This window comes from Peromyscus eremicus, chromosome 8a (genome assembly GCF_949786415.1).
Source record: "Peromyscus eremicus chromosome 8a, PerEre_H2_v1, whole genome shotgun sequence".
NCBI classification, from domain to species: domain Eukaryota; kingdom Metazoa; phylum Chordata; class Mammalia; order Rodentia; family Cricetidae; genus Peromyscus; species Peromyscus eremicus.
The window spans coordinates 33,126,808-33,150,016 of NC_081423.1; the positions used below are offsets into that span (position 1 = coordinate 33,126,808).

At 46.3% G+C, this 23,209-nt stretch overlaps 1 long non-coding RNA gene across 1 annotated transcript; it reads left to right on the top strand.

The window, feature by feature from the left end:
• The first annotated feature begins 1,102 nt into the window (after positions 1–1,102).
• On the top strand, positions 1,103–23,178 carry LOC131916856 (uncharacterized). Its single transcript, XR_009380606.1, has 3 exons — positions 1,103–1,894; positions 3,697–3,755; positions 22,979–23,178. It is a non-coding gene; the product is annotated as an uncharacterized LOC131916856 (long non-coding RNA).
• The last annotated feature ends 31 nt before the right edge of the window (positions 23,179–23,209 follow it).

Below are 23,209 nucleotides of genomic sequence, written 5' to 3' on the forward strand. Positions count from 1 at the left end.
TACCCGTCTCAGTTGGGGGTCATCACAACATGAGAAACTGTATTGAAGAGTTGCGGCATTAGGAAGGCTGAGAACCACTGATTCCAATCTGTACTGGGCACTATGTTCAGGAGATAGATCAGGAACAAAATGTGTTACATGCTGTGTCATTATGTGAAAACTATTAGGCTAAGAAAGAAAATGAAGCAGGGAGGGTGAGGAGTGGGGGAGAGAGGAGCTGCGCCCAGGTTCTAGGGAAAGCCTCCCTAAAGTAGTGACGTTTGAGCACCAGGGAGAGGGGATTCTGGGAATGGCAACAGGGAGAGGGGGATGCTGGGAGTGGCAACAGGGAGAGGGGGATGCTGGGAGTGGCAACAGGGAGAGGGGGATTCTGGGATTGACAACAGGGAGAGGGGAATGCTGGGAGTGGCAACAGGGAGAGGGGGATTCAGGGATTGACAACAGGGAGAGGGGAATGCTGGGAGTGGCAACAGGAAGAGGGGGATTCTGGGAGTGGCAACAGGGAGAGGGGGATTCTGGGAGTGGCACCAGGGAGAAGGGGATTCTGGGATTGGCAACACAGATTGAGAAAGACAAGGTAGCGAGGGTCTCGGGCCATCTGAGGATGGAACAGTGCAGGGGAGTTAGGGACATAGGAAGACAAGGAAGGGAAAACAAGCCCTACCCCCACCTCCCATGGTGGCTTCTGGTTCCCAGGAGACATTTCGAGAAAAAGGTAGAAGCATATCTCAAAAGAACCAACAAGGGAAAGAGGAGGACCAGAGGCCCTACAAAATACCCGACCAGCGTCCTTGAGCTTTAGGGCCACTTTATCCCATCCCAAAGGGATACAGCTGTTGCTTTCTTTCGATGGGACTCTTGTCTCTCTCTGGACTTGCAATTCTTTGTGCCAGGGAAGGAATGAGCCCTGGAATCCTCTAGATGGCCACTCGCACCCCTCACTTGGTACACCCAACCTCCCACCACCTATCCTCAAGCCCCCACTCTCTACCCCCGACCCCCTCCCTACCTCTACGCCCACCTCCACTTTTTACCCCCACCCTACCTCTACTCCTCTGGCTCCCCCCACACCTACCCTCCCCACTTTACAGCATGACTCTGAAGGAGGGAGGGAGCAAACAGGTGACATGGCCGAGTCATCTCCCAAAGATCAAGGTTGTCCTGACTGCTGTGGGTTAAACGGCCCCATCTCTGATGTCCGCAGCTAACTTTATTGAGGAGGCGCGGGTTCAGTTGGACATGATGGTTCATGCATGCCTGTGACTGATTCTGGCACTCAGAAGACTGAGGCAGGAGGATTGTTATGAGTTTAAAACCAGACTGGGTTACAGAACAAATACCAGGTGAGACTCTGCCTCAAAACAGCAACACGAACAAAATTTTCCTGTGTCATGGAAATCCAGAAAGGACATTTATTGCAAGTGAAAAAAACAAGAACAAAACTTCAGACAAGGCAAATTTCACAGACTTTAACTGAGCAAAGAATACCTGGTGAACGGGGAGGCCCACAGAATATTAATGTGTTTGAAAAGCTGCCTGCAACATGGTCAGGTAGCATTCATGCATAGAAAACCGGGGTGAGGTGTTCAGATTGCTTAATTGGTTTCACATCTATGTTTGCCTGATTTGAGTCGCTTGGCGGCCCGTGAATGACGGAAGCTCGGGGCTGTAAAACTCAACTTCTGGCTACACTCAGATATTTAAATGATAAGCCAAGGTGCAGATCATGTGATCTAGACTACCGAGGCATCCTAAGGCCAAAAGTTAAGCACATTGTTGAGGTCCTACAGTTGTCAGAGTTCTCAAATTGAGCACGAAGGAACCACCACTGTGGCACTCTAGCAGAGGCAGGAACACTGATCCCACACCTAGAACTCTGGCTCAGGAAGTCAAGGTAGGCCCAGAAGTCGTCGCTATGGTAACTAATGCAGGTGGGGGCAGGCCCCATGCTGACGAAACAGCAGCCTGGGCTTTTGCACACAGTGTTCAAGCCAATGACCACATAAAAGCGTGAAGTGCTCAACCCAGACAGCAGCTGAGCCCCTCTAGCCTGGCAACCACAATGGGTGCAATTTAGTTGACGGCAGGCAAACATTTAGAATGGGAAAACTATTCAAAACACGGGTTTCCAGCCACTTCTGGAAGGCCTCCCTGTCTTCCAGCCCCTGCCTGGCTTTCTCACAATGTTACACTTGACCCTTGTTGACTCTCTCCTGTGTGTGTGTGTGCCACCCACCTGGGCCGTGGGCAGTCCACCACAGCCTGGCAGGGGTAGAGACCACAGACTGCGCTTCTCCGTTCTGAAGCTGAAAGGAAATATTCGAACAAGGTGCATACAGTTAGTATGGAGTAAGGGCTGGTTCCTGGTTCGTGGAGAGGTACTGCTCACTATGTGCCCAAGGGACAGGAATGGGGAGTTCTCTCAGATCTCTTTTATTCTTATTTGTTTTTATTTATGTTTTTGAGACAGAGTCTTACTATTTAGCCCAGGTTAGCTTTGAACTTTCAACCCCCTGCCTCAGCCTCTGAAGTGCCAGGATTACAGACCTGCACAGCTATGCACGGTGCCCTTGGGCCTCTTTAATAATAACAATCTTTTACACGAGGGCTTTACACACATGATCATAATGACCCTTCCCAAGTGTCTTCCAGCTACCCTACACTATGCCTTCAATATGCCCCCCAAAAACTTCATAGTTAAAAACTTTATTCCTCCAAGATGTTGATAGTATTTGAAAGTGAGGTGAGGTCCTGCGGTGGGTGTTAAATGGGGATGTTAGATGAGGTTGTGGGGGGGGGGCTATATGTGGTCATAAGGAGAGTTCAATGAGTTCATGAGGTGAGCATTAGATGAAGCCCTACAGTTTGGTGAGATGAGGTTATAAAGGGAGTTACATGGGTTATAAGGTAGAGTTAACATGAGCTCTTGGGGTGAAAGTGAGATGAGGCCATGAGATAGGGCAGGATGAGGTCATAAGGTAAGTAAGATGAGGTCATAAAGTGGACATTAGATGAGGTCATGAGATAAGGCAGGATGAGGTCATAAGGTAGGTAAGATGAGGTCATGAGATAAGGCAGGATGAAGTCATAAGGTAGGTAAGATGAGGTCATAAAGTGGGCATTAGATGAGGTCATAAAGTAGGTAGATGAGATCGTAAAGTGGGCATTAGAGGAGGTCATAAGGTTGGTTAGGTGAGGTCATAAAGTAGGTAAGATGAGGTCATAAAGTGGGCATTAGAGGAGGTCATAAGGTTGGTTAGGTGAGGTCATAAAGTAGGTAAGATGAGGTCATAAAGTGGGCATTAGAGGAGGTCATAAGGTTGGTTAGGTGAGGTCATAAAGTAGGTAAGATGAGGTCATAAAGTGGGCATTAGAGGAGGTCATGAGATAGGTTAGAGGAGGTCATAAAGTAGGTAGATGAGGTCATAAAGTGGGCATTAGAGGAGGTCATAAGGTAGGTAAGATGAGGTCAAAAGTGGACATTAGATGAGGTAATAAGGTTGGTTAGGTGAGGTCATAAAGTGCGCATTAGAGGAGGTCATGAGATAGGTTAGATGAGGTCATAAGGTGGGTTAGATGAGGTCATAGGTAGACCCTCCATGACGGAGTTACTGGCTTTTAAGAAGCACAGAGATCCGAGCAGTGTGCCTGCTGCTTTCCCTCTGTGTGACACCTTCTGCCTCGCCTTGGATACAGCAGGATGGTCTTTCCCAGATGTCCTCATCTTAACACTGGACTCTCCAGCACCCAGAATGGTAAGAAGTACGTTTCTTTTTAATTCACCGGTGAGAATCCACTGTAGTGACCCAAGAGCAGACTCCATCCCCCCACGGATTCGGTTCCAGGGTATGAACTTTCTGCTGAACACGAGTCACTTTTGAAGCGGCATGAAATCAAGGTGCCTTAAGTTGAGTGATCTAAGTTAGGAACCCTCTGTATTATTATGATACTCACTTTAATCTAAACCACTTTAATGTGAAGGAGAACTGAAAAATCAATGGAAAGCCCTATCCAGTCAGAACCACTATTAACTTCCTGAACATATACTTTCAAAAACTGTCCAGTTTGTTTTGAGACGGTTGCCTCCACAACAGTCATGGCTGCGCATTGACCTCATTCTGATGATCTTCTTTGTTCTACTGCCTGGCCTTCCCCTTCCCCCTCCTCCTAATCACTACCCGTCCATATTTTTCTCATATATATTTTCTGTATCCTTTATATAACCTTTACGTACAGTGGATTTGAATCATTTACAAAAATAGAATTCTATTACAAAAACATTGGCTTTCCTCCATCCTTTACCGAATCTTGTTTCTCACCCACTGATGAGCCTTGAAATCCCTCCAAATTAAAGGAAAATTTTTCATCATCATTTTAATAACTGTGATAGTCCATGATATATGTGTCCTAACTGATATAGCCGTTCTATTATTGGTATGTGGTTATTTTGCTGTTGGTTGCTTGAAGAGATGTCTCAAAAAACAATGCTGTGACAAGCAGTCTTATATATAGCTATTACATACTACACAAAACCAGAGAAAGTGCTGATGTGTCTGATGGGGAGGGGCGAGCCCATCTCTGAACCTGTTCAGATGTGTTTCATGTAAACACACCCCCTCGGAACATCTCCATGTGGTTACATTGACACCTGTAACTTCAGTGGTTTGAGCTTAATTTTTTTATGCTATTATATTGCATTCAGTAGGCAGCATACTTTGCATCATGAAGTTAGTGGGTCGATTCTGTGCAGACTGATACCATTATGGTCTAGGCAGGAGGAGCAGGTCCCAGATGGCCTTGTCACCACATGGAGAACCAGCCTGTTCTCTACGGTGCTGTGTTGCTCCATGTATCAGTCAGTTTTCCATCGCTGTGACAAAAACAACTGAAAAGAAAAACTTACTCTCTTCGTTTGCCACCATGACCAAAAGCAACTTGGAGAGGAGAGGGTTTATTTGGTTTACAGGGTCCACTATTAGGGGAAGTTAAGGCAGGAACTGAAGCAGAGCCCACAGAGAAATGCTGCTTACTGGCTCGCTGCTTGTGGCTTGCTCAGTCTGCTTTTTTATACCACCTACGACCACCTGCCCAGGGATGTCAGTGCCCCAAGTGGGCTGGGCTCTTCCACATCAATCATTAATCAAGAAAATGTCCCCACAGACTTGCCTACAGGCAATCTGATGGAGGCATTTCTTTGAATTGAAGTTCCTCTTCCAAGATAACTCTAGCTTGTGTTAAGTTGACAAAAAAAAAAAAAAATTAGCCACTGGAGAGATGGCTCAGCAGTTAAGAGCACTTGCTTCTCTTGCAGAGAACCTAGGTTCAGTTCCCAGCACTCAGGCAGTGGCTCACAACCATTGGTGACTCTGGGTTCAGGGATCTGATGCCCTCTTCCATCTTCCACAAGTACCAAGAATGCACATGGCGCACGCACATACATGAAGGCAAACATTCACACATAAAATACAGAGAAGTAAGTTTTTAAGAAGAAAACTCTGTTTGGCTCTTGGTCTGAGAGGGCTCAGCTGGCAGTGCATCAGGGCAGAAGAGCTTGGAAAAGGAAGTTACTCACCCCTGGTAGACGGAAGGAAGGCGAGGAGAGGCGGAGAGGGGGAGGGAGGAACAAGGCAGACACCCAGCAATTTACTTCCTCAAACCAGGCCCCTCTTCCTAGTATCTATCTCCTCCCAACAACATCAAAATATGACTCCATAAATCTGCCATCCACTGATGAAATCAGAGCCCCCATGATCTAACCACTTCCCCAAGGCCTGCCTCAGAACACTGCATCAGGAAGCATGCCTTGAACACCAGCTTTTGAAAAGAACAATAACAATTCATAGCCAAGCCATAATACAATGTTTGGTAGATTAGACATATGTAGTATTTATGATGCATGCTTTATTTACTGTATATGTTTACACGTAGAATGGGTATTTTAGGATATAACTACAGGATAGGTTGAAGAGCATGTGTTTCACGTGCATATGTCACCCATGTGGCTATGTTCTTCGTAGATGCATCCTGTGTGACAATAAATAACCATGTGACTAGATTACTCTGGTGACTAACACTGATCATGGAAATGTCTGTCTCTTTGTCCTCCTGGGCCTGTAGTTTGATGACGCTCCTCTGTCTTCTGGAATCCAGATGCCTTTGGAAGACATTTCATTCTCAACCATAACAACATACCTACCAGGCACGGCTCACACCCATCCTGGGCTCTTTGCCCACCTGTAGGCAGTCAGATGCTGCATCTCAGTCAGGGAAATGTGGGCAGAGGTGGTAGATGTCCTATTCTTCCTGTTGCCCCCGAGAACAGCGGTGTTCAAGCCATGGAGACTCTGTTTATGAGGTCCAAAAGGAATTCATGAAAAAGCCCAGGTGTGGTGGTGTACACTTATAATCTCAGAACTGATGAGGCCCAGGCAGGCAGATTCCTGGGCCATGCTGATGAGCCAGCCTAGTCCACTTGATGAACTTTAGGGCAGTAGGAGACCCTGACTCAAGGACAGGCGGGTGGAACCCAAGGAACAGCAACTGAGTTTGTCCTCCGGTCTCCACATCTGTACGACAGAAGAGCACAACATAAACACGTGCATCTTGTCTGGACAGAGAAACCAGAGTAGGTTTTTGTTGTTGTTGTTGTGTTTATTTTCAGTTTTGAGACAAGATCTCACTACATAGACCAGGCTAGCCTCAGATTCACAGAGATCCACCTGCCTCTGCCTCCCGAGTGCTAAGATTAGCATGCACCATGATTCCTAGCCCCATAGAATAATTTGAACAGTGAAAGTTTAATAAACAGGAATAGTTTAATTAAACAATTTACCAACCACAATTGGACTTGGAATGAAAAGAGAATTTTTTACAATCAGTACAATTTACTAATGTCATCAATTTACTTTTAATAATTAACTAAAAATTACTGACTTCATCAATTTACATTTTTTTACAATACATAAAAATTCTCTGATGAATGAGACAATATTATCAAGAGTTCATGTATGTAGCGAGTCTTTCTCTGTCCCACCAGCCAGCTCCCAAACCTCAACACAGAGACTAATTATTAATTCTGAAAGCTCGGTCAATAGCTTAGGCTTGTTTTTAGCTAGTTCTTATAACTTAAATTAGCCCATTTCTATTCACATGTGCTGCCCTAGGGCTCATTTACCTCATCTACATGCTGCTCATTCTGCTTTCCTGCTTCCTACGTGTATCCTCGAATCTCTGCCCTTCTTCCCAGCATCCTCTATGCCTGGAAATTCTGCCTAGCTATTGGCCGTTTAGCTTTTTATTAAACCAATCAGAGTGACATATCATTACACAGTGTAAGCAAATATCTCACCACACGTATAGGAAAAAACAAAGACACAGGCTAGAGGTCATGATAGCTTGCTCACCTAGCCTGCTCAAGGCCTAGGGTCCAAAACAATAACAGCAAAGCCACCGCAAGAGTGGCCCAGAGAAAGAGAGCTTGTCAGAAGTGACACACCTGTAATGTGAAAGCACTCCAGTAGTTTTATGAAGGAGAAAGAAAGCATTTCCCTGTAGGATTGTCTGTCAGGACTCTTTTGGTTTGAGTAACAGGAACTCAGTGTAAACTGGTCTCAGCAAAAATTTCAGTCTTTGGCTCAAGAAACTGGAAAGCCCGGCTGAACTGCGGCTTGAGATCCAGATGGAGCCAGATGGACCTGCAAAGTGGTCAGAGCTGGTGCTTCCCTCTTGGCCCTGCTCTCCTCTCGGGCAGCCCCTCCACGCATGTGCCAATACTCCTGCGCAGAAGATCCAGGAGGGCTCTGAGAACACACCTGTTGAGTTAGTCAGGGTTTTTGTGTGTTTTTGTTGCTTGTCACTGTGATAAATACTTGAGAAAACGTAAAACAGTAGTTCTCAACCTTCCTAATGCTGTGGCCCCTTAACAGTTAGTTCCTCATGTTGTGGTGACCCCCAACCCTAATATTATTTCCATTGGTACTAACAACTGGGATTTTGCTACTGCTATGAACCATAATGTAAATATCCGTGTTTTCCAGTGGTGATCCTGGTGAAAGGGTCATTCAGTTCTCAAAGGGGTCGCTACCCACAGATTGAGAACCACCTACTTAAAGGAAGCCGATTTTATTTGGGCCGTTTTAGAGGTTCTAGTCCATAGTCACTTGACTCCGATGTGTCTACCATAGACAGAGACACATGAGTCATGGTGGAGAGTGGGTGGTAGGGCACAGCCCATCACCTCGTGGGCAGGAAGCAGAGAGACAGGAAGGGGCTCCCAAACATGTGCCACCGGAGACCCACTTCCTCCATCTAGGTCCCACCTCTTGGAGTTTTCATTGCTTGAAATAGCCCCCCCAGCAAAGGACCAAGCCTTCAAAGTAGGTGCCTTTGGAAGACATTTAATATTTAACCATAACAACATGCATACCACAGCTGCAGCTCACACCCACACTGGGCTCTTTGCCCACCGGTAGGCAGGGCTGCACTGTGATGTTTTTGGACTCTCTCCATCCTTCCCTTCCTCCATAAAAGACATGTTTTGTGTTTACATGTCTCTATTTTTTATTACACTTATTTAGTTGTTGTGTGTTGGAGAGGGGACACACACACGTATATCAAGGCACACATATACGGAGGTTAGAGGACAGCTGCTGGGGGTCTGTTTTCTCCTTCTAGCATGTGAGCCTTGGGGATTGAACTCCGGGAGTTCAGGCTATGGGGCTTGCTGATGAGTGTCTTTGACCAGTGAAATAGCTCAGGGGGTCTCTCAGACAAGGCTCCAGGAATCAAAGTGCATGTATTCACAGGTCACAGACAGAGGAGGCGTATCATGCCACACGAGGCCACATGAAAACGACACCAGGGTGTTCAAGAGGCAAAAGACCAGAGTGAAGGGCAGGATTACACTGTGCTTTTATTACGGTTTCCTCATGAATTGAAAAGGGGGCTGTCTGTTGATTTAGGACTGGTTGGCTTGAAGAATTTCATCAGGCTCAAAACTAGGGCAGGGGTGGTGCTATGACTGAGTGTGCCCATAAAGTTCATGCACTAGAAACTCAGTACCCAACAGCAGGAAGACCCAATAGGAACTGGTTAGGTGGTGAGTGGCGTGCTTGATGTGACAGAGTAAGTGCCGTCGTTGCTAGAATGGGTTGCCATTGAGAGGATTTGTCACAAGAGGTGGCCCCTTCTTACTCTTTCTCTCAGAGTCTTGCCATGGAGGCGGCACTGCGTAAGAGCACCCACCACCCCTGGCCCCTCATTCTTGGACTCTGCAACCTCCAGACCATGAGCCAAACACACTTCTAGTCTTTGGAAGTCACCCAAGCTGTGGGGCTCTGTTCCAACAACACAAAACAGACAAAGACAGGTGTTCCCTCAGCTCCTTGGACCTGGTTCTGGGAGGTAATTAATGGTCCTGTAGCCTCTTGGGGTGTTAGGGCCAGCTGGAGGAGGTACCACTATGATCGGTCAGTCTGTATACCTCAGGGATGCCCCTGGCTAAGTTTGCCCAATCTCTAAGAGTCGGCAAGCTCTGGAGAGCTAATCTCTTCAGCCAGAAGGAATCATTTAAGATGCTAAAATACCAAAATGTTTAGAAAAAAAAAAACTAAATATATGATACAAGGTATCAAACAATTTATTTTGTGGGTTTTTTTGTGTATGTGTATAGGGGTGTGTGTGTGTGTGTGTGTGTGTGTGTGTGTGTGTGTGTGTGTGTGTGTGTGTGTATACCTGCATGTGGAGGCCAGAGGTGGACATCAGGTGTCTTCTTCAATCTCTCTCCACCTTAGCTTTTGAGACAGAGTCTCTCACTGAACCTGGAGCTCGCTGATTCAGCTACACAGACTGAGCAAAGGCCCAGGGATCAGCCTGTCACCACCCGCTCCCCTTGCCAGCACTGGGGTTATAGACTTGCTGCTGTGCCCAGCTTTTCCATGAGTGCCAGAGACCCAAACTCAGGCCTTCATGCTTCACAACAAACATTTGCCTACTGAGCCATCCCCCAGCCCTCCCTCACAAAATCGATTTTTTATGACTGTATTAGTATAAAGACTAATATAATCTTTGACTGAAAGGATTTTCTTTTACTTGTAATCTTAAGATATCTCTATGAGCCCCTACCAGCCTTGTGGCCTAAGGCACTATGCCTACTGAGCCTACAGATGAGTCAGAGCCATCTGTGAGGGGACTGCCTGCCTCACCGGCTTTATGATCACATGCTCACTGTGAACCTAAGGAATTGTGTGAGATAAAGAGGGAACAAGGCATTATACGCACACACACACACACACACACACACACACACACACACACACAGTTTCCAATAGTCAGAGTACATTCTGAGAAATGCTTTCTTAGGGGATTTCTACTGAGTGGACATCAGCACGTACTCACACAAAAACAGATGGTCAAGGTCCACTGTTTATTATGACCTCTTGATACACTCAAGAGATATGTTTGAGCTGCTGCTCCTAGACTATTTCACAGCAAACTTTTTTTTATATGAGAAGAAATAAATGTGGGCTGAGGAGATGGCTCCAGGGTAAAGTACTTGCTGTACAACTATGAGAACCTGAGTTCCGACCCCTAACATCCACATTAAAGCTGGGCAGGGCAGACCAGCTCTCAACACTAAGGGGAGAGAAGAAATAGACACGGTTCCACTCCTAACTGAGAAGCTATTTGCAGTTGATACCTGCTGGGGAAATCAGTTGTTTATAATGGAATGTTGCTGGGTATTTCAGCCACACTCCAGGGCAGGCCCATGCCCAAAAGCAGTTGGCCAACACAAAATGGACTCCATGTGGTTTTGGTTTTTTTGTTTGTTTTGTGTGTGTGTGTGTGTGTACTTTTTTGTTTGTTTGCATATCTTTTGCTTTGTTTTTTGTTGTTGTTTTGATTTTCATTTGCTTTGTTTTGTTTTGAGGGAGAGACACACAAAGAACATGAAGTTGGCTGGGTGAGAAGGTGGGAGGATCTGGGAGAAATTGGGGAGGGTAAAGAACGTGATCAAAATATATTGTATGAAAAGAAGAAGAAGAAAAGAAAAGAGCTGGGCGGGGCAGTATGACCTGTAACAGCAGTGCAGGGGAGGTGGACATAGGAGGAGCCTGGGGCCTGCTGGCCGGCCAGTCTAGCCAAAGTAGCAAGCTCCAGTTTCAGTGAGAGACCTTGGCTCAAAAAGTGAGATGGAAGGCCAGTGAGATGGCTCAGCAGGTAAAAATGTTGGCCACACAAGCCTGGAGATTTCATTTCTCTCCCTGGACCCCATGGAAAGGTGGAAGGAGAGGACTGATTCCACAAAGTGTGCCATGGCACACAAAGGGTGCCTCCCACACAGAATAGCAGCAACAACAACAGTAATAAAGTGGGGATCAATAGAGGAGGAAGATACCTAGCACCCACCTCTGGCCTCTACATGTATGCGCGCGCGCGCGCGCACACACACATGTGCACCCTCCCACCCACCCCAGCATACAAAAAAAGCAGATTGTAATAATAACTTAAAAGTGCCCAAGAACAGTGAGACGGCTCATTGTGGAACTTGCTGCCAAGCCGGGTGGCCTGAGTTCAATTCTCAGGACCCACAAGGAAAGAGGTTACCAACTTCTACAAACTGTCTTCTGCCCACACATATTTGGTGGCACAAGTACACACACACACACACACACACAAATACATAAATAGTTTTATAAAATAGTTTTAAAGCATCAGAAAGGAGGCTGAGGCAGGAGGATTGCTATGGGTTAGAGGCCAGTCAAGCATAATCCCTAGACTTCAGAGTCAAATCCTCTTTCAAATAAACAGACAAGAAGTATAATTCAGAAAACACATAGACCAGTAAGACAGCCCATTGTTTATGACCATATGTAATGCAATGAAAAAAATGTTAAACTCTTCATGACTGGCAACACAGTGAGTTTATTTCTACAAGCATGACCCTGTGCTATTACTGGACAACAGGAATTTTCCCATAGGATTTCCGGTCATAATTTTTTTTTTTTTTGAGACATGGTTTCTCTGTGCAGCTTTGGAGCCTGTCCTGGAACTGACTCTGTAGACCAGGCTGGCCTCGAACTCACAGAGATCCGCCTGCCTCTGCCTCCCGAGTGCTGGAATTAAAGGTGTGCGCCACCACCACCCGGCTCCAGTCATAATTTTATGAGCAGGTTCGTGGTTATGACCAACTGAAGGTCACTATGTACATCATTAACTACGATATGGAAGGGCAGGCAAACCACAGAAGCTCACAGGTGACCCCAGGAGAGATGAAGCTGAGGAGGCTGCTGTCTGTAGCCTGAGTTATTCTCATGTTCACACCATCTCTGGATGGCTAGGGTCTACGAAATGCCCCCACCAAACGCCCAATCTATCAGCACCTCAGTCTTGGATTCTTCACCCTCCAGAGCTGTGAGGTTGTTTAAAATGCTGTGTTCACGCGACAGCTGGTCTGTGATATTCTAAAGTAGGTGAACTAAGACACCGGGTGACAGCTGTGCATGTGTACTCATGTGAGCTAAACTGCCCACCAGAATAGCTGACGTATGATATATACACATGTACATTTTCCAGAAAACAGGAAGGCACAGGAAGGTAAACAAGAGATAGAAGAACAGAGCAGTGAAGCAGAAAGAGGGCAAAATGGGAGAGAAAGGAGGGGGGGGGAGAGGAGGGAATGATAGAGAAGGCGAGAGGTCTTCCCTGTGGCTCAAGACAGCACTAGGCAGTGGCCACTGTGTGCTGAGAAAGTCTACCCAGAGCGAGCCCGCCCTGACTGCATGCAGTCCACTCCTTCATAAGGTTCATGCGGGCACATTAGCAGTGTGAGCAGTCCTGTCCATCTTCCAGCAGGGACCCAGGTTTAAGCCAGTGAGCCTTAGCATTTCCTTGTTGACCCTTCCTGTCTGAGATTGTTGGGTAGGGATCAAAATTGACTGAAGATCATTTCTGTTGTAGAGAAGAGAGAAGGCCTTCTCTCTGCCTCTTTAGCAGGAACAAGGGTGTAAGCTGCTCCAGCTGCGGCTGGTACAGCAGTGGGAGGAAAGCCTGGGGCCAAAGTCAGTGCATGAAGAAATGGATGTGCAGCTGCCCATCTGCTGCCCTTCCTGTTCCTGGATTTCCTTCTCAGGTGAGCCAGTCCAAGGCCGGTCTTTGGCTACTTTTAGCCCAAAGCATCCCAATGGATTGCCAATAGGTCTCCTTCCAGCCCAGGCTGCTCCTGGGGAGTGTTTCAAGGTCCTTTTTCCATTGTGTGGGTGCAGGAGAGGTTCCTGACTCTGGGCCTAGGATCAGAGCAAGCCACCTGTAGACATAGGGAGGGGGTCCAGGTGTGTCTGTTAGTTTCTGTACTCAGAGCTACACTCTTTATGCTTACAAGAACACCCCAAATTCCTTAGGAAACCCTTCTGTTCATCTCCCCCTGCCACACAAACAGCTGAGTTCTCCAACTCTCCAAATACCCACACTTCTGTCCAGCTGGGCCACAAAGTCAGAGGTCCTCACAACCTCTCTTTATTGTACTACACTTTGCACAACTCACAGGACTCTGGAAACAAGGGCTTAGTCTAATTTTTGTTACTATAACAGAATATCACAGAATAGATAATTTATAAAGAAGAGAAATGTGTTTCTCATGGTGCAGGAGGCTGAAGTCCAGTGTTAAGGACCCAACATCTGGCAAACCTTCTTGCTGGGTCTTGACCTAGAAGAGGGCATTGCACAGAGAGAGAATGAAAGCAAGAGAACACAAGGTAGTTGACCTCACTTTTCTAATAACCTGCTCTCAAGATACACACCCTACTCCAGGAGATAATGGCCTTACACCATCATTTCTTAAAGGGCCCGCCCCCACCATCAGAATAACAATTAAATTTCAATGTGAGTTTTGAGGAGACATCCAAACCATAGCACAACCATTAGAAAATGCCTATAAGGAATATAACTTAAGACCAGTCAAATGGAAGAGATGTATAGTGTGGGAGCTCAAATTACTCAGGGTCTGAGAATCTGGCCTTGCTTTACCCAGCAGGGCTGCATAAGGGGATGATTTGACCACGGGTGTGTTTACCAGGTGTTTGGAAGGTTCTACACTTGGCTGTGCTGTGTGCTTTGATCTAGCAAAGGGAGGTCTTTTGTCCCACCCCTTGGCATTGTTATAAAAAGCCCTTTTGAAGAGGCCGAAGGGGCCATTGGGTATTGACCCAGGTCCTCCCAAAGCTATCCTGTGTTTCTTTCTATCAGAAAATTTCTTATCCCTCTCCCCTCCTCATAGGAACCCTTTAAAAGGTGGGAGCAGGCCTCCCACAGTATAGAGCAAGATCTTAGGGAACGAATGTAGAGTTCCTATGCCCCTTCTGTGGATGTTTCCTTCCAATTCTATCAATTCATTCATCAACCCATAAGCTCTCTGGACCTGCAATTTAAGGATTGCTTTATTTTATTTTATTTTATTTTATTTTATTTTATTTTTTTATTTTTTTTATTTTATTTTATTTATTTATTTATTTATTTATTTTTGGTTTTTCGAGACAGGGTTTCTCTGTGTAGCTTTGCGCCTTTCCTGGGACTCACTTGGTAGCCCAGGCTGGCCTCGAACTCACAGAGATCCGCCTGGCTCTGCCTCCCGAGTGCTGGGATTAAAGGCGTGCACCACCACCGCCCGGCCAGAGCGTAATGTTTTTTTTTAAAAAAAATCAAAGTTCTTTAGACTGTCTTGATGAGCTCCCAAGAGTCTCCATCTACTGGGCTCCTCCTGGTTTTCTTTTAACTACTCTCAAGAGTGGTGAATCCAGGATAGTCCCAGCTGTTGGAGTGGCTAGAATCCCAGAGTGTGGTCCCTCCCAGATGGCTTCCAGAGAAGGGGAGAGAGAAAAACTTCAGCCATCATTTGATTTTTAGTTTAAGACAATAAGAGGCCTGTTTCTCTTGGCTTCAGGTAGGCTCTGCAGTGTTGAATGGAGCCAAGGTCATGATGTTCTCTATCTGGCAGCATTTTCCTTATCAGAAAGAAAAATCTTGGGTGAGAAATGGCCATCTGGATAATATCTCTTAAGCCTAATATCTGGGTGTGTGATTCCCATTGTACTGTTAAAGAAACATTTGGATCTTTTTTTTTAATCTTTGGTTATACTTTCATTCGGGTGTTTAAGACCATGTAAGCGGCCAAAAATTAACCATTCCCCCCCCACCTCTGTTTTTCTGAGGCACTGGTCCTTGGGATCACCTGGGTTTGGGGGAACCTCTGGTTCCTCTAGCTTTCCTTTTACCCTTGGTCCCATTTGTATGAGGATAGGCCAAAGCCCTGTTTGACCCTGAAGTGGCTTGGAAGAATTAAGGAGATTTTTCCTGTGTTGACCCTCCTCTTAGTAGGAAGGTCAACCACTAGGAGGCTGGACACTGGTTAGAGTCCGAGCCGCGCCCCCCACCCCCATGAAGAACATGGCAGGTGGTCCACCAGAGCTACAGAACATTTTAATAGATGCCTCATATTGCTCTGGGAGCCAGATGACCTTGTAAGGAGCAAACTATTGGCTCACAAAGGAATTGTTATTGTTTTATAGCCTTCCCATTTTAATCTCTTATGTCCTCTGCCTTGGGTTCGGTGTTGTTTCTGAGATGGGCCTTCTTTTAGTCCAGGCTGGCCTCAAACTTGATATGTAGCTGAGGATGCTCTTGAACTTCCGATCCTCCCAACTCCTCCCTGAGTGCTAGGATCACACTGGTTTTATGAACTGCTGGGGATCAAACCCAGGGAGGGAATCGTGCACGTGAAGCAAGGGCTCTGCTAACAGAGTGACATCCCCAGTCCATTGCCGGCTTTCCTTCATGTGTTTGTTTCTGAGCTATCTGAGCCCGTGGTTACTGCATTGCAATTCGGAAGAGCTCCAGTACAGCTCTCTTCACTCCCACAGTTGGAGACTGTGAAACGTGAGACTGATTATTGACAAAGCCCATCCGAGAAAATGACATATCAACCCAGACGAGATCAAGGCTGAGCCAGGGCTGGAACCCAACTCTGATGTTATCTTTTAATTTCCTAGATGTAGTGTGTTCCTGGGGAAATTGAGGTTCCTTTTGGGAGTTCCTAGTCACAGTGATAAAAAAAAATTTAGAAATGGACTCAGAAGGAAATTCAAGGACAATTGTATTAGTGTTTAAAAAAAAAAAAAAAAAAGCCTAGTATAGGTTAAGTGAAAACCCCAGCAGCCTTGAGGAAGTGAGATGGAAAAAAAAAATCCATGCCTTTTAAGTTAGGCTCTGTCAGGTCCAAAGTCCCCCCCCCCCCAAAAAAAAAAAATGTCAGTGCTGGTGACATTGTCCTAAAAAGGACTGCAACCAAGTCACATGCACACATGCTGTAGCAAATTAAGAATTCCTATATAAAATTTTTTTTAAACTATCAACACTTTCTATTACCTGTTTTAAATAACGTTTTGCTACAGATTTTTTTTTTTTTACTACACCCAGTAAACTTACAAATCCTGAAATACAGAAAGTTTACACAATGGTCTTACACATCTTGAGATTAATTAATTATACTTTAGCAAAAGTTTTAGAGCTCTAAGAAAGGAGAGTACTTAGAGAGTTCAATAAAACCCAGAAAGAGTGTGAGATAAGCCACAGTAATCACTTTGGAGGACAGTTCACTTTTTAGCTTTTAAAGCTCATGGTGGTTTTTTTGTTTTTGTTTTTGTTTTTCTGGGCTGATCTGTCTGCTCCCCTTCTCCCTATCACAGAATCAGGTAGCCAGCCCTGATCCAGGACAGACTTAGGAGGAAACTTTTAAACAAGCATGCTTGGGTCTGGAGACGGGGAGCCATAACCAAACTCCAGAGCCAGCTTTTAGTGGAGTAGAACAGCATTGTTACGTCTCAGACCCTGGGGCAAACTGCTAAGGAGACTGTCTAACATATCGAAGCAGACCTGGCCACCGGGTCTCCCAGCATCCCTCGGTCCCTACCTATTATAGGCTATGGCAGGTACACCCTGCCCTCTACCCCAACTCTCCAGCCCAGGGGCTGGGCTGCCCTTCCCCCAGAAAGGCATTTTGGTTACCTGCCCTTTTTGTACCTTTGGCCCCTTGGTTGCTACACCTGGCTCCCCTCACTTCCCTCTTCCTCCCCCTCCCCCACTTCTCTCATGGCTCAGGATCATGTCCACTCTGGACTCTCCCAAATGTCTCTGACTCTGGCTATGCTCCCCCTTCTAGCCACAATAAACTTTCTCCTCCACCATACCAAGGAGCAGCCATGTCTTTCCATTTATTTCTTTTTTCATTCAAGCATGAAACAAGTGTTCAGATAATACTGAACATTTGAATCCCTGTAAGACTGAATTGAGTGGCCAGGGGAAAGATAGGAGGAAGCAGAGACTCAGAGAGTGGAGATTTTCAAGAGTGGAGAACAGAGAAGGCTTAGAGGTAAGGGGGCTGGGGGAACATTTACATGTGTGGTGGCACTTGTTACAATTTGTGAGAATTTGGAAATCGAGTGTGCCCTTTTCTGGTCACTGAGACTGATTATCTAGTTTGTACTGACACCAAACTGTTGGCAGTGAGACAGCATGTCTTCAGGAGTCTTTGAGTCTGGGGAGGAAAGAGGTTAGAGGGCAGGAGAGGAGTGGAGGCGTCCAATTCTGCATGGGCAAGCCCGAGGTATGAGACGGGCGAGGGGAGAGCCAGAGCAAGCAGGAAAGACATCCTTAGAAGGAGGTAGGGCAGGTAGAGCAGGCTTAGGGATGGAGGGGGACTCTGCCAGAGGGAGGGTACCAATACTGTAGAGGGCCAGGATAAGCTGCCTGGCGCACCTGCAGGACTTCTGTAGAGTGGGCTCCGGGAGCACAGAGGGGAGACCGCAGACTGCAGCGAGCCAGCGAGAGGGACGGAGACGGAGCAGGCAGCTCCTAAGGGGAGGCAGGAGAGACAAGTGGTTTGCCATGGCTGGAGAGTACGCAGGACGGCAGCTAGAAGCAGAGTAAGGGGGTGGGGAGACGTAGGGGGGCTGCAAGCAGGATTCCATCAGAAGAAGGATCCCAATATAGCGTCAGAAACAAGGAAGGTGACGCATGAAAGGGTAAGCGTTGTGGGACAAGAATTTCAATCCAGGGTGTCCCCAAGCTGACCGAGAGACCCAAAGGACGTAGGGAGGCTGCCTGATTCCCTGGTGTGATTTTTGTGGTAGGCTCCAGGAGCCCAGAAAGACAGAGCAGGCAGCTCTGAGAGAGACACTTACCGAGTAGGAGGGGAAGACTAGTGGTTAGAACAGGTGGAGAAGTGGCTAGAGAGGCAGAAAAATTCGGTGTTGAATACAGCGGGTGGCAGGAGCCAGCAAGAGCAAGTGATCCATACCCGGGGTGGGGGTGGGGTCAAAACTCAGTGTACCTCCTGGATTTGGGCACCAAATATAAGCAATGGTGCACAGAAACTTCTGAACTAGACCACTCCATGGGCAGAAAGAAAGATTTATTGGGGATCAACTGCCAAGGCTGTCTTTGGGGGTGGGAAAGAGAGAAAAGCAAAGTGACAGAAAAGCAAGAATAGTTTACATGACAGTCCGCAGGGCAAGGATCTGAGCTGATACAGGCCGCCCAGATTGACTAACTAACTACAAGTCCTTGCCTGAGGTGGGTTGACCTTTGGGTGAAGGTTAAGGTGGGGAGTGGGGAGTAGGGGGTGGGGAGAGGGTTCCTAGCAAACAGGAACCACCTTAAAAGATCTGTTTTTTTCTAGTAAACAGAAAACCACCTTTAGATTTACCTAGCCAGAGTCTTTCAAGTTTTGGACATGGTCACCACTACTGCCATTAGGAGTAGGGAAGGGGTGCTTTGGACCCGACAGGCCTGGAATACAAAGAGACAGCTTGTTAAAAAAGGATAAAAGCCTGTGGTGTTGATGCACGCCTTTAATCCCAGCACTGGAGAGGCAGAGGCAGGCGGATTTCAGTTCGGGGCCAGCCTGGTCTACAGGGCGAATTATAGGACAGCCAGGGCTATACTGAGAAACCCTGTACCAGGTTCTTTTCTTTGAGCTACCAACCAGCTCCCAAATCATGACAAGAGACTTATTATTAGTTATGAGTGCTTGGCCTTATTTTAGCTTTTATTTTAATCTGTTTCTCTTTATCTATGTTTTGCCTCGGGGCTTTTTTCTTTCCTTCCTTCCTTCCTTCCTTCCTTCCTTCCTTCCTTCCTTCCTTCCTTCCTCCCTGTCTGTCTGTCTGTCTGTCTGTCTATCTATCTATCTATCTATCTATCTATCTATCTTACTTTCCTGCAGCTCCATAGCTGGCTGGCTGGCAGCTGTCTATCTATCTATCTATCTTACTTTCCTGCAGCTCCATAGCTGGCTGGCTGGCAGCTGCCCGGCTTCTGGCTCCAGGCATGTTCTCTTTCTCCCTCATTCTGTTCTCCTTCATTCCTCTTGAGCCCAGATTTCTCCTCCTATTTATTCTCTCTGCCTGCCAGCCCTGCCTATCCCTTTCCTGCCTAGCTATTGGCAGGTCAGCTTTTTATTAGACTAATCAGGTGCCTTAGGCAGGCAAGGTGAAACAAATACAACACATCTTTACCTAATTAAACAACTGCAGCACAAACAAATGCAATACACCCTTACATCATTAACGAAGGCAGCAGAAACAAATGTAACACACCTATCTTTGCCTAGCTAAAATAATATTCTACAACAAAAGCCTGTCTCGAAAAAATTTTTTAAAAAAAGGAAAGGAAAAAGTACTCCCAAGAATGGAAGGATGCTAATGAGCTGAGGAAAGAGCCCAAAGCCTCAGGGGTATTGTCTTTCATAGCCCCTCCTCTTCGTTTTGTATTTCCCAGGCTGTTTTATGAGCATGCTCTGTGCTTTAGATGATGCCAAGGTAAGGAAGGGCTCCCAGTCTTCCTCTGTGAACTGGCTTGTTTTACATGTTAATCTTGATGTCTCCCCCCAGTTCCTAGTCTCCTGTCATAGTGGTGCCTGAGGTGAGAATAAGCCCCAGACTTTGCATAAAGGTCCCACTAAATTCTCCTGACCGAACTGGAATTCCGGCAACTAAAATGAGACCAAATGATGACATGCCACCCTGATCTGCAGGCTACAATCCTGCTCTGAGGTTCTCCCAGATGCCTTCCCTTATAGCCAAAGACCTTGGCCTTTCTTAGTTGAGTCAAGAATGGCTCATTTCTCTAGGCTAGGCTTAAACAAATCTGGGTGTCTTAAACAGCATGGGAAGTCTCCAGATGACAGAAACCAGATTTCAAGCTTCAAGTATCTCTCTTCTTTTAATTTATTCCCTTTTAATCCACTTATATCATTCAGAACTGCATTTCGATGTAATTAGCAGGAGATCTTTCACAGAGTGATTTAGACAGAGATGGGCAGAAGAGAAGGGAGGGCTGCTTCAGCATCTAAGCTAAGAGAACTCTTCTCCACCCATCCACCTTCTCCTTTGCTTCTCACTCCACCTCTCTGAGTTGCTGTGGTAGCCGGACTTTCAGCACTGTGACAAGGACACCCAAGAAGCAACTTCAAGAAGGGAAGATTGATTTTGGCTCCTGGCTTCAGCCGCGTCAGTCCGCAGAGGTGGGAAGGGTGTGTTAGAGCAGACAGGAAATGGAGGGGAGGGACCGGAAAGAGAGCAGGAGAAGGGTGGGAGAGAATGGCTCTCCTACCCTGCAGCCTTTCTCCTGCCCGCTTACTTCATCCAGGCCTGTAGCCTGTGGGTTGCTACTGTCCAAATTCAGAGCAAGTTTTCCCTTAGCCAAGTCTCTGTGGAGACACCTTGACAGATGCACAGAGGGGAAGCTTAGCTTCCCTCCTGGCTGCTTCTCAAGTCAACACGTTGACGCTCAGGATCTAAGTGGTCAGAGGAAGGAGGAGATGAGGCAATAGCAAGCTCCCCTCCCATCTGTACATGAGGTACAGTGCCATGAGGGTGGGGATCTTTGAGTGTTTGCTGATACTCTAAGTACCCAGAGTTATCGCTTCGTAGAAATGTGTTGGGTGAATGGGTAGATGGATGCTCATTCAGGAAAAAAGAATGGAATTTTTATCTCCTAGAGCCTATAAAGTAGACTCAGCTACTCAAAAGGGACTATGGTAAGCACCAAGTGACCCTCTAACAATATCTGACACCTTGGTCCCCAGGCAGTCTCTCGACGTCTCTCATGGACCTTTATCTTCCACAAAAAGTTTCTTGATTTTTTCCCCCTGTATCTAAGCAGATCTGGAGACCCCATCCCATCCACCTTTATTAGGAGATTCTTACCCTACAAAGCATGTGTGTTTCACTGGGAAGATGTGTCCCCCAATCCCTTCAACTTCTCCCAGGCCAAAACTACTGGCAGAATTAATATCCCATCACAACTCCAGCGAATGTCATGGCCCATCACCTTCTGCCTTTAGTAAAGACATTGGACAGCAAACTGATACAGTTTTTCCATGAGGGTTTATTGCAGGAACACTTCCAGCATTCACATTCCATGTGCAGAAATGATGGTAGATTTTCCTTTAACAGAAGTATAGGCAGTCAAACCAAATTCATGTTTCTTTTTTCCTCAAAGAGATGTAGCTAGAACCAACCAATATATGGAGAACATCCGAGAGGCCTCAGTGCTGTGGACTGAAGTGTTCCTCCCCACCCTGTGAGCACTTGCTGAATTCCTAATCCCCCAAAGCCAGGATATTTGAAAAGGAGACCCTTGGGAAGTCATTAGGATTAGGTGGGGTCATGGGGATGAGGCTGTTAAAATAGAATCAGGGGTTCATGAGAAAAGAAAAGAGGGCTGATGAGATGGCTCAGTTGGTAAATAGCTTGTGTATTCCTGGTGATGCAGGTTCAAGCCCTGAAACCCATATAAAGATGAAAGTATCAACTCCATGCATACCATGGCACTCCTGTACACACATCTCACACACAGGCACAAATAATAATAATAATAATAATAATAATAATAATAATAATAATAATTTAATTAAGAAAGAAGACAATTGTACTCTCTTTTTGTCAAGTAAAGAAACAGTGAGAAGATGGCCATCTGCAATCCAGGAAGAAAGCCTTTGGCAGGACCCAACTCGGCCAGCAACTTGATCTTGGACTCAGTGTGTGAAACCCTTACTATGCATGCTTGAAGACCTGAATTCAAGTCCCCAAAACCTATGTAAACCTGCCCATTGTAGCACATATGCAATCCAGTGCACCTACTGTGAGATGGGAGAGAGGAGAATCCACAGATTCTCATAGGCCAGCTAGTCTGGCCTACATGGCAGAGAATAAGAAAAAAAGAGACTCAACCTGTGTTAGTCAGGGTTTCTATTTCTGCAACAAAACACCATGACCAAAAAGCAACTTGTGGAGGAAAGGGTTTATTGGGCTTACACTTCCATGTTGCTGTTCATCACCAAAGGACAGAAACTCAAACAGGGCAGGAACCTGGGGGCAAGAGCTGATGCAGAGGCCATGGAAGAGTGCTGCTTACTGGCTTGCTCCCTATGGCTTGCTCCGCTTGCTTTCTTACAGAACCCAGGACCACTAGCCCAGGGATGGCACCTCCCACAATAGGCCAGGCCCTCCCCTCATCAATCACTAATTAAGAAAATGCCCTACAGCTGGATCTTATAGAGGCATTTTCTCAGTTGAGGTTCCCTCCTTTCAGATAACTCTACTTGTGTGTCAAGTTGACATAAAACTATCCAACAAACTACTTTAACAAGTTGGAAGATGTAATGGCTAACCTTGGTTGTCAACTTGAATGCTGATTCCATTGATCTGGAGTCAACGAATATCCATGCTGCTGGGCACTCCTGTGAAGGATTTTCAAGACCAGATTCTTTGAAGCAGAAAGACATACCCTAAATCTGGGTGGCTGCTTCTGGTGGCAACCCGTATAAAAGGACATGGAAGAAGGAAATTGTATTTTGCTTGCTTATGCTCACTCTCACTTGCAAATTCATCTATCTGTTGCTGAGGCATTCCTCCACTGATATTAGAGTCTACTCCTTCAGGATTCCAACATAGAATAAAGACCAGCAGCTCTCCAGGAATCGTCCAGGCCTCCAGTACCAGGCTGGGACTGCCGAGACATCAGCCTCGTGGACTGAACAACTACGGGATTTCTTAGCCTCTGCACTGTGAGACAGCCATTGCTGGACACACACCACAGCCTGTGAGCCAATATAATAAAGCTTCTTTTAACCTACATATCCATTCTATCATTTCTG